The sequence below is a fragment of the Balearica regulorum genome, chromosome Z (assembly GCF_011004875.1).
Source record: "Balearica regulorum gibbericeps isolate bBalReg1 chromosome Z, bBalReg1.pri, whole genome shotgun sequence".
Taxonomy (NCBI): Eukaryota; Metazoa; Chordata; class Aves; order Gruiformes; family Gruidae; genus Balearica; species Balearica regulorum.
Window position 1 is genome coordinate 20,404,951 of NC_046220.1, and position 14,819 is coordinate 20,419,769.

Below are 14,819 nucleotides of genomic sequence, written 5' to 3' on the forward strand. Positions count from 1 at the left end.
AAAGGTTGCAGGTGGAGGATAGAGTAGGAGAGAGGTTTGGCCCTCGCTGCAGAGAGACAGGTCTTCCAGACACGAAGAGGGCAGCGTAGAGACTTCACACAAACAGTGGATATACTTGACAAATTGTGACCCTTGCGGGGAATGTTACTTACATACGAGTTTTCCCTTGAATTTATAATTAAAGCTCACATGAAGCAAAAAATCATCATGGGACTAAATGCAGGATATATATTTTGGCAGGCAAATGTAAATGAGGCACGTTCTAAATTTCTAACTTCAAATACAGCATTTGAATGTTACAAACTTGAGAGTACTGTTTGGCATTAGTTCTTTCCCAGGATATTTCTAAAAGTAATTGAACAGATCGCTATGGGACTACAAGGTGTTGAAATTCTAATGGATGATTATTGAATTTGGGTTGAAGAATTTAAATGAGAAAATTAAAGATGCATGGAAGATTTTGAAAAATGCCTTTTTCTTATTTTAAAAATAATAATAAAAACCCAACGTGATCTAACAGATGCTTTCAGCATTCAAAATATATTGAGCAAAGATATCTCAGATTACTTGGTTTATTGAAACAACAGTTATAAATGAAGTGTGTTCTTAATGAAAAAAGCAGCTTAGAAAGATTTATGGGGGTGGTATACTGATTAAATGAATTCCACATTTTCCTGTGATCAGTGCCACTGTAGAAGATAAGGTGAATAAGGGTGTTGTGTGGCTTTAAGGAGATAAACCAAGGTGGGGGTTTGAGCACTGTGTCAGAAAACTACACTGTCAGATACTATGTTTTAATTGAACTGATTTTACTGTGAGTGGAAACTTCCAAAGGATCACTGCCCTGGTGCTAGTGCCCCCAGTGTTGCTGCCGTTGATTCAGTGGAAAAAGGAAACACCTCAGCTTCTGATTTTTAAATGAGAGTGCAGTGAGTCACATCTGCTTTATTAAAGATGTTGACTCAGAATTCCCCACCTCCCCCCAAACCAATGCATGGTTTGGAAAGGCTGAGCTCTGCTATGCTTGATTTCATCCTAACATAAGTGCTGGAGCCTACATTAGCAGTGGTAGTTGCCATAAGCCCTTTGCTGCTCTGTCTTACTTCAGGGCCAAGTATCTGATTCCTTGTGGATGCTGTTACTAGGGTGTATTATTTTTGGATTTTTACAGAAGAACTAGGCTACCAAAAGAAGGCATCTTTTTTTATTTCTATAGTTCATGAACTTCAACAGCAGATGTTGAACATTCATTACCTTTGCCAAAAGACTTTAGAAGTTGTGAACGCTGTTATGGCACAGTACTTTTCAAGCTGTACCTGGAGTAAACTGTTGTTAAAGCAAAGTATCGTGCGTATTTGTATGTGTCACCTTCTTCTCAAGTTGATTGGAAATCATATGTAACTGTTCATTTCCTGAATGTTATGTATAAATGTCCTAAAAATGCACGTGTCTAAAGTCTTACTCAAGTCAATACAAGGACAGTATGTATGCTCACACACGCTTTCTCACGTGGTGTTTCTTTACTTTGGTAAAGTTTTATGGAGTAGTTTTAGGCCACACATGGGCTTTGTACTTTCAGGAGCCATTCAGGATATAATGGCTGAATTTGCATTTTTCTGTGTGTTTTCCATACAGAACGAGTCATGGTGGTAGTCTTGACTAATGGCTTGATAGGGAATGTGGAAATGCAAAGCAAGATATTGTTAGTATTCAAATAGTTAATTCCTTCTTACTTGTCAATGTTACCAAATAGCTGCACAAGTCTCTGCTGTTTCTTTGGTTACATTAGCAGTGTACTGATTGTGTCAAATAATTTAGGAGTCCTGTCAGCTGATCTCCTAATTGTCATTTAGTAGTTGCCTCCTGAAGTAAGGAAAAGGAATAAGCATTGGCTTTAATGTGGAGTGCACTGTATTTCAGTCACTAGTATTCTTTGAAATAATGAAGTGAACTGCAAATGGTCTTGACATGAAATAGCACAGCATTTTATGTCTCTCTTTCATTGTTCCAAGCAACCATGACTTGATCCATATAAGTCTTTGGTTCAGTCTCAAATCTAAGTTTAATGGAGGATTTACAGAAATGTTGAACAGCACTAGTACTTTTACATGATTGATGCAGTGTTCTATATATATTTTACAGTTCTGCATTATAAATTATTTGGTGTTTTAGTATTAAAAACAGATGACAACCTATTGCTTTAGCATTATGTATGCATAGAAGATGGATATATACCCATACATACTCTCTGTGTTTGTGATGTTGAACCTCTATAGTATATTAAAATGTATTATTCATTTCTGCCAACAGCCATGAGTCAGTGGAAAATAATGGGTGCAATCATTTGAAAAATGCGCATTCACAATTCGCTTGTATTCATCTCAAAGTTCAGACTGCAGATGTGTAACCATTCATTTTACTGTTCTCAGTGATGCGTGTAAGCCTCCTGAGGATTCACATTTATGAACTTCCTGCATTGCCATTGGTATTTAAAGTAGAACAGATAGGTAACATGAAATAAAATTTATTTGTGCCATAGAATTTACTGATATAAGAGGTAGTTATAAAAAAAAAAATTGACTCAACCCAATTATATAAAATACAGCTGCTATGTTTTCACTTGTAAAGTCATAAATTCAATTTGCAGTGGGCTTTGTCTAGTAATTGCAGATATTGTATGTGCATTTTCTCCTAGGAGTCACACTTTGGATTAGAAGCAGGTTTTTTTCCCAAAATTTTGCAGAAAGTAGAGAAAAAAGATGAGTATCTTTTAAGCTTACTCTGTTAAGCAAGCTTTTCTGGTCAGATTTCACATTTCTAAAAATGATTGAAGAACAGAATTATTAATTCCTGATATTTCTGCTCAGTTGTAATTTTCCATGGAAAGTTATGTCATACACAATCTCCTGATCTGTATGTGAATGTATTATTTTAACCTGGGTTTAGTGTTAGTGTTAAATTACTGATACTCAAAACAAATGTATTTGAAGACTTCTTTGGGTAGCTCTGCTTAAGAAAATATTTTTAAAGCACAGAGGAGGTACAATGAACTAGTTACTAGCTGCCCAATTTAAACTTGAGCTTTTGTGCATTCAGTGCTTCAAAATACATCAATGGCAGATTTCCCACTGTTGTGCATGTTCTTTTTTATTACTGATTGTTCCAGATTGTGCTTCTGGTCTAATTTAATCTTAGTCATACCTTGATAAGGTATGTATTTTTTTTTTCCCTTTGGTTGAGTTGGTTTTGTTTTGTTTTAGTCCATTCATTTTTATTATGTCCTTTATGTTTTTTCAGCATTTCAATAAGCAAAGGAAAAAGCCCTTTCACAGACATTCTTAACAGAGCTGCTTTTTACTTATTGCTGAGATCTTGCATTTCAGAAGTTGTTTTGATTATGGGCATAGTGCAACATGATGAATCATAAATTCAATCTTGTTAGAACCTGCATAAGAAAATCCTGCAGTATCAATCCATTGCTGGAAGTTTTATTCTTGAAACCATTCAGAATCCAAGTTAAAAAAAACATTTTTTTTTTTAGGGTTTTTTTTTTTTTTAGTTTTAAAAACATGTTAAGGTTGATTGCTGTCATGGGGGAGAAACTGAAAATGATGTTTTAACTACAGGTATAGTGTAATAGTGTTTCCTACGTGTATTTTAGATCTACAACTGCAACGTGAAAAATGTGAGTTTTGCCAGGACCAACTGACACAAAAATTCTTTTCCCGTAAATGGAGTGGTTTAAACCAAACAGGATGCTTGAAAAATTACAGCACTTAAAAAATCTTTTAAAAATACTTGCAGATTACAATTCTTCTAGACATGGGCCTCCATAAATAATCTACTTTGAGGGAAATTGCTTCCATAAAATTGAGAAAGTGAAAAAATCACCAGTGCTGTATTTACATCACCATAATTGTGCAGGGAGAAGGAAGTAATTCTCTTTCTCTTTCTAAATTTGAAAACTAAATTTAGTGTACATGAAGAAAGAGAGAGTAATCCTTTTTTTGCATCCCTTAGTAACAGTCTGTGGTGTACTCTAAGGTGCCCTGTCCTGGCTGAGAGAGGTGGTGATTTGGAGCCAGCACAGCTGATGCCAGAATTGCTACATTATTCATTGGTGAAAGCAGGAGGATAATCAGTGCTTGCTCTTTTCCAGAATCATAGGGAGCTTTTCAGATTTCTGAACTGAGAAGTGCACATATGTCATGACCTCTGGGGACTAAACTGTCTTCCCTGGAGTTCAGTTTTGGAGACTGGCCGATTTCACAGCACTGATTTTCAGGCGGGTAGGTGAATCTCACAGCAGCAAATCCTTTCTGGTTGTTCAGTGTAAATCTGAATTTTAGGCTTTGTAGTATATCAAATAGAGCATGATATTCTGTACAATTTTTTGTTATGTACACTCTTAATTTCTGTATATACACAAGTATGCAATGGTGTATATTCTGTCCTAGTGAGACTTCTGTTTCTGAAAGATCTTACTGAGATCTGACTTCAATTAACGTTCCTTAGCATGGAAATAACTGGTTAAAAGGTCCTGCTACATTTTTAGAGAATTTATACAAGCCTTAACTAACCTGCAGGCAAGTGCGAAGTTAAGTAATCTTGCAGGGAAGAATGTGGCTTTGTAAGTATTTTGGTGATGGGCTGTGTCACAGTTTAAATCTGTCAGTTAGAGGAGATACTATTGTCTTTACCAGTTACGGTTCTACAGATGTGCCTCATCTCTTATCGAAACTCCCCCATAAGCTGCTTAGTAGTTTCTTTGTATGACTTTCCAGCACTTCCTATGGCTCTGCATGTGTTTCTGCAAATCCACAGAGAACAGTACTGCTACAAACCTCAGTTTCTTATCTGCATTTGTGACTGTGTTGGATCTTTGAGCGTTTGAACAGCGAAGTAAGTGAAATTCTTCATAAACGGTGAGAACTTTGAGAACTCAGCTATTAGGGTTGGAGACTCTGTTGGATCAAGGAATTCAGGCAGATTCAGAATTTACCTAACCGTGTTATTCTACCTTCTCTAAACTCAATAAAGTTTTAGGACAGTAAAGTTGCAAAATTTATGTCTGAATAACTGCTTGTTCAGCACAGTATCTGTTCTGCCATTCACTTAAGGTTTCACTACGATATTGCAACTATTCACAAAGAAGAGCTGATGATGACGACATAAGGGACATTCATATTTTATGTGAGTCTGAATCAGTAATTAGCAGAGTACTCTGACAGCTGCAGACAATGCAGTCTTTTCTTTGCCCAGCCAGGGTTCTTCTGGAATTGTAAGACATCATCTCTCATCTCATAAGAGCATTTGTGAGAGCTACAGCTGACTTTTGAGTAGCAAAAATATGCTTCTTGAAAGATAGATTTGCTAGATAACAAGCAACCTAAGACCATATTCATCAGTAGCAGCTAAGTGCTGAACTGACATTGCAATCCAGAGTTCCTTTTCAGACTGTACAGCTATGATAAAGATCAGTGAATCATTTGTATAATTGAAGCACCATATGAACATCCTGGACCACATAAGGTTCCTAACTTTGACAGTATTCCACAATGCAAATTCTGGAGTTGGCAACACTTTCTTATGTGTAATAGGATATATGAACCAGGAAATCCGTGTTCCTCCCTGCTCACCAGATGTAATGCCCCTTTACCTTGCAACAAGTGAATGGAAACGATTGGAGCTGGCTTAAAAGGAATAATCTCTTAAACAGCTGCAACTGGCACTGATTTGTTCTGAACAGTATTAAAGCTGTCTTCTCTTCCTGGAACTGGGACAGATCCTACCTGGAGTGTTGTTGCTTGTTTCAGTGTATGTGTGCGTGGGAAAAAGAGGCAGTAAAAGAAATATTCCTTTGTTCAAAAAATGGAATAACAGTCATACAACACTGACTCGCCAACTGCATTTAATCCCAGTAAAGTAACTACACTTGTACCTTGGTCATGTGCCAACACTGATTATTTGCTTTATAGATGCAGAAAATTATGTTAATAAAACTACAAATTATAGTGCTACTATCCACAAGCGCAAGCTTTCCTCAGACAATATTGTTTACTTAAAAACTAAACATTATAACATTGATGCTAAATTACTTACGCAGATTTTAAACCAAATGTAGCCAATCAGTGTTTCTGCTTACTTGTCAGTTGCGGGTAACTAAATATTTGCTTGTGAAGCTAAGCTGCTGTCTGCCAAATGTTCTCAGTTTGTTTTTTTTTCCTCAGTAAATAGATGTATTCCCAGTTTCTAATTTTATTCTTTACACACTCCTAGAACTAGGACAAGAAATGTTGGTTGTTATAATTTTTAGTGAATAAACAGAGATTGTGGTATTTGGCCGTACATTCTTCCAATAGCCCCTGTCAACAGATTGTGCTAAACGTAACAGCTGTTCCTGATGGGCCCAATAGTCATTACTAGAGAAGAGTTCAAGAGTGCAGTACAGGCTATCTCAGTGCAGGTAGAGGAGTTGGGGGGACTGGGAATGGAGATGGTAGCTCAACAGTGAGAGCTCAGTCCTTCTCTTTGTGTGATAAGCAGCTCAGGCATACAGTTTCTGTATCTTAAATTACAGTCCCTTTCAGAGGTCATCCTAAGTGATATGGTTGCATAATTTCACTTGTGAAGGCTGGCAGCTAGAAATCAGAATTGGGTATTAGTAAATAGTTAATGGAGATCAGAACCATCTGGTTTTGGCATGCTTTCTTGTTGCCTTGAACAGAAATGTAGTTGGTGTGGAGCTAAAATGAAGCTACTGCTGAGTAAAAAGTGTAGTTACAAATCAGTAACTAAGTGTATTTCTGTTGTCCCATTCTGGTTCATCACCAGGCCCTATCTGATCATCATTAGCTATTAAACTTCCTGGTTCTCACTGTCTAGCTCACTACATGGTCTGATAGTTTTATGAATCACTTCTTGTGCAATGAAGTTTGAGTAGAGTATAAAAAAGAAACTAAACTGTGTTTTTAACAGTTTTGATAGGCTGATCCTTGTTAATATTATTGTTTTTCTGTTACCTTTGAAACTTTGAGGTCATTGCCCCAATTTTTCATTCATTTGAGGCTGATTTTTGAGTCATTCAGCTTCTTCGTATGCTTGAACAAGAGGCACTAGACGGTTTCTCTCAGCTGCAAACATTTCCTGTTATCCAGCTCTGATTTCTCCTACTGTTGTCACCCATATCCATGTATTCTGGTGTTTTTCCAGACAACAAGGCTGCTTTTTGGCTCCTTCATTTCCTTTCCATGTGTCCTTAATTAACAGTGACACCCACAGAAGTAGCTAGAGTCCTTTAGGCAGAGCACTTAAAATCTTGAGCTTTAAAAGAGTCACATGTATAGGAGCAGGGGAGTCTGAATAGTTGTCTGGAGAGTAGACTCCTAGATGGAAATAAACAGAAGTGCAAATGAAAAGTTTTTCTGTTTGTTTTAGTAATTTATAGTGTGGAGTCAAACCCAAGATAGATTTAAACTTTAGCGGTAGGACATCTGTGGTCTGGTTTCCAACTGTAGTAGCAAGTCATTGTGGCCAACTGACATCCAAAAAGTTAAAAATACTATTGCAGTATTTTTGCATGTGGTAGAGGAAAGCATACTGGTTTAAAAACCAATGGTATCATCTGTGATACTTCCATATGGAGGGCATTAGTTGTAAATTTCTGTATGTTCATTGAAGGTCTACTTTTTCCTTTCTCTCTCCTGTGTTTTCTGCAGCTATTTTTACCAATAAAGTGTCAGTAAGAGTAAAATACTGGTAAATCAGAATGGAGGAGTTCTAAATCCACTTTTTACAAATGTAGTAAATTACACAGGGTAGAAGTCTACCCACTCCCTTTCCTTATCTGTGTTGTCTTTTAAACATGTATATTAAAGTTGCACAAATCATAAAGGTCAGTATTATTCCAGTGAGTGGAAGACAACAAGGTGTGCTTTTTCATCTGTCTGGTAAACAATTCTGGAAAAAATAGCAATTGAGAGAAGAGATGATAGATGCTTTCAGAGACAATATACACAATAGTCCTAGCAGGGTTCTGTCTGCTACTGATTCTGGTTTTGGTAAAAATGGATAATTACAGTAGGTTATACAGGATCACAGAGCTCGTCAGGAAGACTAATTGCTAGGTGTCTGATTTGGAATATGAAATAACTATATTTGGAATATATTGGAATAAAAAGTTCAAGATGTTTCTTACATTTTCCTATAGTTGCATTCAGAATGTTTCCATGTCTAGTGTGATCTCATTTTCTTTGACTGCATTGCCTTGTTTAATGCAAGAGGATGAAAACTCAGAAAAGAAGTAGTGAAGAAAAAATAGCTGAGGAAATCATGCTGTCCATTTTAGATTGTAAAGAGTGATCTGCATTTTTCAACTGGTGAAGTTTTCTAAAATTTTCATCAATGTTAGTGTTGCCCATCCAGAAATTTGTGACTTTTATATGTCCCTAATGGCTTATAGATATTTAGCTGAATGACAATTAGTAGGGGAGCTGTGTTGATCTGTTTGTGTTCTTTTTGACGTATCAGTCAATAGTAATAAAAAAATGGTAAGATCAATTTCAAAACCTCTTAGCAACCACATAAAAAATAACAACTGTATTGATTTTTCTGATAATTGTCCTGGAAGAATGGTAGGAGCTTAATGGTATGAATGTAATGAAATGCATTTATCAATAGACTGTGTTGGATATACTGCATTAGAAGCCTACAGTAAGATGCTGTCAGTGGGGGTCTAGATGTAAACTTTCATGGCCGCTTTCACAGACTGATGAAAGTGCAGAAATAATGAAAATAGGAGAGAAAACAAATATTGCAGAATACTTGTAGCAAAAGGCAGACATTTGAAAGGAAACGCAAGAGTAATGCCCTCTTCATTAATCTAGCAAGTTCCTTAAAAGGCCATGAAACTTAGTCTGTCATACATATGTTCTAGATTTTATAGAAGAGACTTTGTGAGAAATATTTTCAGAGCCTGCTGAGATGTAGTCAGGATTATGGCAATTTCCCATAAGAACATGTGTTTACCAGCTCCAGCTTCCTTTTGAAACACTGTAAAGAATTGCTTTCATGAATAGGGTTTGGTGGGGTTTTTTTCTGTTTCAACAGGCAGAACAAACAGGATATCTTGGTCATAATGAGCAGCATAATGAAATGATAAGAACATCCTAATTGCAGCTTGTTTATATCATGATTATGCAAACAATTATTTTGATAGGTATTTCTGTTTCTATACACCCTAAAAAGTCTTTAAACAGTATTGTCTCTTTGTTGTTCTTTTCTCTGTTAAATACTTCAATATATAAGAAGGACACTAAAATTAAAAAGCATTGAAACCATGCCAACCTGTAAAAATATATATAAAATGCAAAATTAGTCTTCATCTCTCCCTTGAATTTATTTGTCAATGTTGGATATCCTAAATTACTAGCATTATGATATCCAGTGTTTGAAACGTAAGCTTTCTTTTATTTAGTTTCACACAAATTTATAAGCTAGCAAAGTAATAGAAAATAAGTACTTAGAGAAAGAAGTCATTGTTAACATAACAGCCACCAATACTAGTCCGTACATGTCTTCAGAGACCTGCTTGGAAGAATCCAATAATTTACAGCCGTGGAAAGAGGAGGAGCCTGAAAGCACTGGTCGATACACAAGGGCCACCTCCAAGCTCAAGAAAAATCCATCCCAACAAGCAGAAAATCAAGCACAGGTGGCAGGAGTCAGTCCTGCTTGGTGCATGGATGAACCAGGAGGTCTTGACTGAGCTCAGACATGAAGTGTACATGATGTGGAAACAACGGCAGGTAACCCAAGAGCAGTAGAGTTGTAGTCTGATTTTGCATGGATAAGGTTAGGAAAGCCAAGGCCGACTTGGAGTTGAATCTGGCAAAGGATGTGAAGGCTAACAGGAGGCTTCTACAAGTACATAAACAGCAAAAGGAAGACTAGGGAAAACATAAATTTTAAATTCAATCTTTGCTGTTAAAATTTCTGCTTATAAGTGTACTGTTTGCCTCAAGTGTCCATTTTTTGGAAACCGTTGGAACATTTCATATGAGAAAACCAAGTATGGAAAATGTGGTTCTTTCATACCTGAATGATAAGAATGTTGCAATTTAAGTAGCTTGCTTTTGCTTTTTTTTTTTTTTTTCTTTTTGGTAACTATTTCATATACCTCTAGATGACTGCGTTTTAAATTTACAAGTAGATAACTTTAAATGCACATTAGTATTTCTCCTGTAAGAGAGATTTGAGAACTATTACTCTCTACATTAAGCAGAAACACTTTGTCATTTTAGAGTCACACTGTCACAAAATGTTTAGTGGGAAGACTGAACAAATTCATTTTGAGAATAAGTGGTAACTGAAGATAACATGAGGTTAAATATATGTTCATAGAACAGTTTAAGGGAAGAAGTAGAAGTTCGTTACCATTTAAAGACCCCTTTTAAACAAGTGAAGGGAGTAGCCATCATGCCCAAATAGGGTCAGTGGCTGGCAGGAAGTAGTACTCCGCAGCTTGGGTAAGTGGGATGAAAGTGGCATTGGAAATAAGTAGAACTACAGGATATTTTCCACACTTGACTAGTTTAATGCCCTTTAACAAAGAATGGCTGAGAAGAATGAACATTGCTTCATTTTATCTTCCCTCAGATGTAAAATCTCTTTTTTATATGGAAAATCACTAAACAAGGAATGAGGTCCCTGTGTGCGAGAAGTATAACAACATGTCACAGTGGAGAGGAAAGGATGCTGCAGCAGGGCTTTCAGTCAGTGGAAACTGTACCTCTGTGCGTGGTACCTCAGATAAAGCACTGCTTTTCTTACTAGCATGAGTTGGCAAGTGGATAAATGGCAGAGCCAGACCAGATTCCACTTCTGTTGCAAGAGCTAAGATGTTAGAAGTTGGAGTAAATCCCACCACCTGCTTTCCTTACAGTTTGGCTGCAGATTGCATCCAAGGCAGCAACTGTATGTTCCACTCCAAATGCGCACTGAGCATCGAGTACAGCTACTGTCCCTGCTCTGGCCTCTGTTATCACTAGATCACTACAAACAGTGGCATTATAAAAATAAGTTATGGTAATGGAACTGCATGTATTCTTGCTGTGTGTTCTAACGAGGTTTCTGTCCGGTCTTTCCCTCCATTTATACCGACATGTACATACGTAATTTTCAGAGGGGAGTTGTTTGATCTGGTTTTGATCTGCAAGTTGGTGAGTCTTAAAGCCCATAGAAAGAGTTAGCTGGTGTGAAATAACTGAAACAGTTGCCATATAAGCTAGAGTACAATGAAGTAAGCGTATTAATATTGTATGACTGTAGGATAATTCATAATAAGAGCAAATAGCCTTGTAGTAGTTCAAAGGTAATAAATACATAAATTAATCAAATACAGCCAATGAAGTATTTCTTTTTCAACAGATTAGCTGACCTCTTATTTGTTTTCATCCTGTCATTAAAGTTAAGCACACAGTGCATTAGCTTTTAGCTTTTGTACAGTGCTTGAATCACATATGCAGTTTCATTTTTGAAATAACAGCTATTAATTTCCAACTCCAAAGGTTTCTCCTTCAAGACTAATTGAAACAAACAAGTTTATTTTTCTAGGCCTCATTCCAGAATGCCAAAGTACATATATTCTGTCTCACTGCTTGGAGTCCAGTTTTCCTTATGCTTGAATCTTAAAGGAAATATAAAAGCATGGGGAGGAAAGGATGGGGTTTTTATGAGAAATCTGGGGTGGTTTGCAGTGAGCAGATGTCTTTCAAGTTCTTTTATAGTAAAAACAGCTCTTCAGTTAGTCAGATCAATCAGTAGCCTGAATATTGATTTATTTTTGTTAGATTGCTGTTTTTCTTTTGGAAATGAAGAAGTAGAATCACTCTCCCTTAATATTAAATGTAACAGTTATTCATGAGAACACTAAATGGAGTAGTATTTAGAAAAGCAAGAAGGAAGTATTTCCTAACAGCCAAATAGACACTCCTTGCCTTAAAGTGGGTGACATCTTAGTCACAAATATTAATGGCAAAGGTTGCTTGTACTTTAGTGGAGCTCAGATGTCATCCTCTGAGTAACACTTCACTTTTGCAGTAAGTTATGTGGACTACTATTCTGTGTGCTAAAAACCTCCAAACAAACATGAGCAATGGTGTCTTAATAAGCATTCTGATGTACGTATTTCTTACAGACTACATAGTGTCAGTGACTGTAATTGCTAAAAATACTTGATGTTAATATGCCTCAAGTTGTGATGAATTTTCCATGCAATTCATGGGGGTAGAAGATAGAGTGGGTGAATGATACACTATTACCTACCTCTACATGACTTCTTCAAGATCATCTCTCTTAAGACTCCATAGGATTGCTTTATATCCAAGCAATAAAGATGAATATGTGATCTTGAGGTCTAGGTAGATGACGAGGAGAAGTTCAATTACATTTGGCCAGAAACAAATACATTTGTTCTTATCTAAAACCAGTGCTGAATGTGCATTGACTTCATTAGGAACAGACCTGGGCTCAGTACTTGTGCCTCTTCAGGGCTTCTGGTGGATTGTTTCTGCATGTCTGGAATGCAGAGTTTTTCTGAAGTTAAATTTTAAAAATAGCATCTTTTGGTCTTGGAAAATTGTTGTGCTTTGCTGCATTCTTTCTTCCTGTCCTATCGGTGTAGCTTGTGCAGTGATGGTACTTGTGTGATGATTAAAAGCAGTGCTTTTATTTTGACTTGTTTTAGAAGTATCATACTATTATGAATTGCTGCTGTGAACTTTTAAACTCAGGAAGACTTCTGAATAAATGTGATAAGGGATAAGGTAATTCTGGTCTCAATTCATTCCTTCACTGAAATAAATCACATAACTTTTCAGCCTCACTGTTAACTTTCTTTTTTTTTTTTTTTACAATAAATTGTTATTTAAAATTCATCTCTCCCTGCTCCTATTGAGCTTTCTCTTTAGATTTTTATATTTTAAATTTGACTGAACAGATAATCCTTTGCATGATATATTTTTCTTGGCTTACATAGAAGGAAGAAAAGTAAGTAAAACAAACTAGTACAATGGAGGTGCTCGGTCAGTAAGAGGCAATCCAGACACTCAGCATGACAAGTAATAGAAAAAATGTTACTTCATGTAATTAGAAAAAACAATTTGGGAGCCCTAGAAGGTAACAAAATTGGTTACGTAATGCACTGCATTATAATAGTGTAAACACTTACATGACTTAAAAGTGTTAACGTAGTCTAACCATGAAGCTAAAGTGGTGTACTTAAAAGCAAACAAACCTCCATTTGAGTCGCAGTGTTGCTCTTTACATTGTCGAAGTCATATGCTTGAATATTTATTGATTGTACCCAAGTAATCTACTCTACTCTATTCTATTCTATTCTAAATAGATGAAACTACAAGCTTTCTATGTCTTTGATGCTTTCTCCTTGTGTTCTGCGTTTATCACCTGTGGAGGTGCCATCTGTATTTGGTGAATAGAGACTTTCAGTTGTCAGCTCTTACAAAGCTTCAAATATGACCTCTTCCATAGTCCATTGCAATGTATTCACATCATGTTTATTATTTAATTGGATTACTCTTGTACAATGGAGCTCTGTTAATAGACAAGCACATAGGCTATGCGAAAAGCCGGACAAATATAGAGTGACTACACAATATCTGACTTAAAGAACCTGTAGTCTTTAATATGAGACAACACACAGCTAGGCACTGAGGAGCATGAGAAGCAGTAAAAGGTGTGATAGCTGGAGAGGCGGTGGTGTTAGCCCAGACTAGCTTTGCTAGGACCCAGTGGCTAAGCTTGCTTGCTTTCAATAGTGCAGTTCCCATATCCCCTAATTATGGCAGTGCTCCTGAACATACTATATAATGCTTTCCTTATACTGTGTAGTAAATACGGTTACAAGGCCAAATTAATTTTTGCTAGAACTTCACTGTCACAGTGGAATATGAGGATGGAGGAACTGAATTCAAAGTTCTGGATATTTCCTACTTATGACAGATGATGTGTCTTCCTGAGCTAAAGGTTTTAATGGGCTGTTGGGCTTTTCACTGCATGCTAAATAGATTTAACATACTGTAACAATGAACTGTCCTATTTGTTTGAAAGTGAAGAAACTTGGTTTTTCTTAATGTTAGGGAATAAAATTCAGACACTTACCAGATTTCAGGCATTACTTGAAACACGTACTGTGTGCTGAAATTAAAGATGTAAAGTCTCTCCTTTCTGCCCCAGAATCTTGTTCATCTTGAGCTACTATAGCCTCTGATGCTTAGGAAAGGGCAATATGTTTATTTTGCTATCTCAGACCTATAATTGTAAAATGTAACCTTATCCCCTAATTAAAAAGCAACCGTTATGGCATTCTGGCATTTAAAGCCTAAATCTTTAATATTAACTGTTCTTAAGGAAACAGCGTTTTGCCAACCACTATAGAAGTGTTTACATCTGATTTACTTTATATTTGATTGAAAGTTTAAGTAAATCCCCAAATATTTTGGTATAGTAGTTCTGAGATGTGGAAAATAAAATCTCATGTGACATTTAGTAGGATTTCTTAGAGTTACAACTGAAATTGACAGCAGATCTTTTTATTGTTATTTGTTCTTGTTATTTCTGTATCCATAAATAATTAAACTGACGCATTCTCAATCAGTTGTTTTGTTTTGGCCCAATAAGGACATTTCCCTTGTGCCCCCTCTTAGATTTAGTCTTTCACATGCAGCACTGAGACTGTTTTTGGCTGAGGTACTGGATCAGATTCCTTTCTGAAGCTACCAAATTCACTACAACCTTGTTGC

The 14,819-nt window shown here is 36.4% G+C and overlaps 1 protein-coding gene across 6 annotated transcripts in view; it reads left to right on the top strand.

Moving 5' to 3' along the window:
• SNCAIP (synuclein alpha interacting protein) overlaps positions 1 to 14,819 on the top strand; it is a 93,678-nt gene that overhangs the window by 12,746 nt on the left and 66,113 nt on the right. The window contains exon 1 of one of the 6 annotated variants that reach the window (XM_075739817.1): positions 3,565 to 3,626. The exons of 4 other annotated variants lie outside the window; for them this stretch is intronic. The gene's annotated coding sequence lies outside the window, so the exon portion shown is untranslated. Of the gene's footprint in view, positions 1 to 3,564; positions 3,627 to 14,819 lie in introns of those variants that run through there. One more of the 6 variants, XM_075739813.1, reaches the window with a different exon arrangement.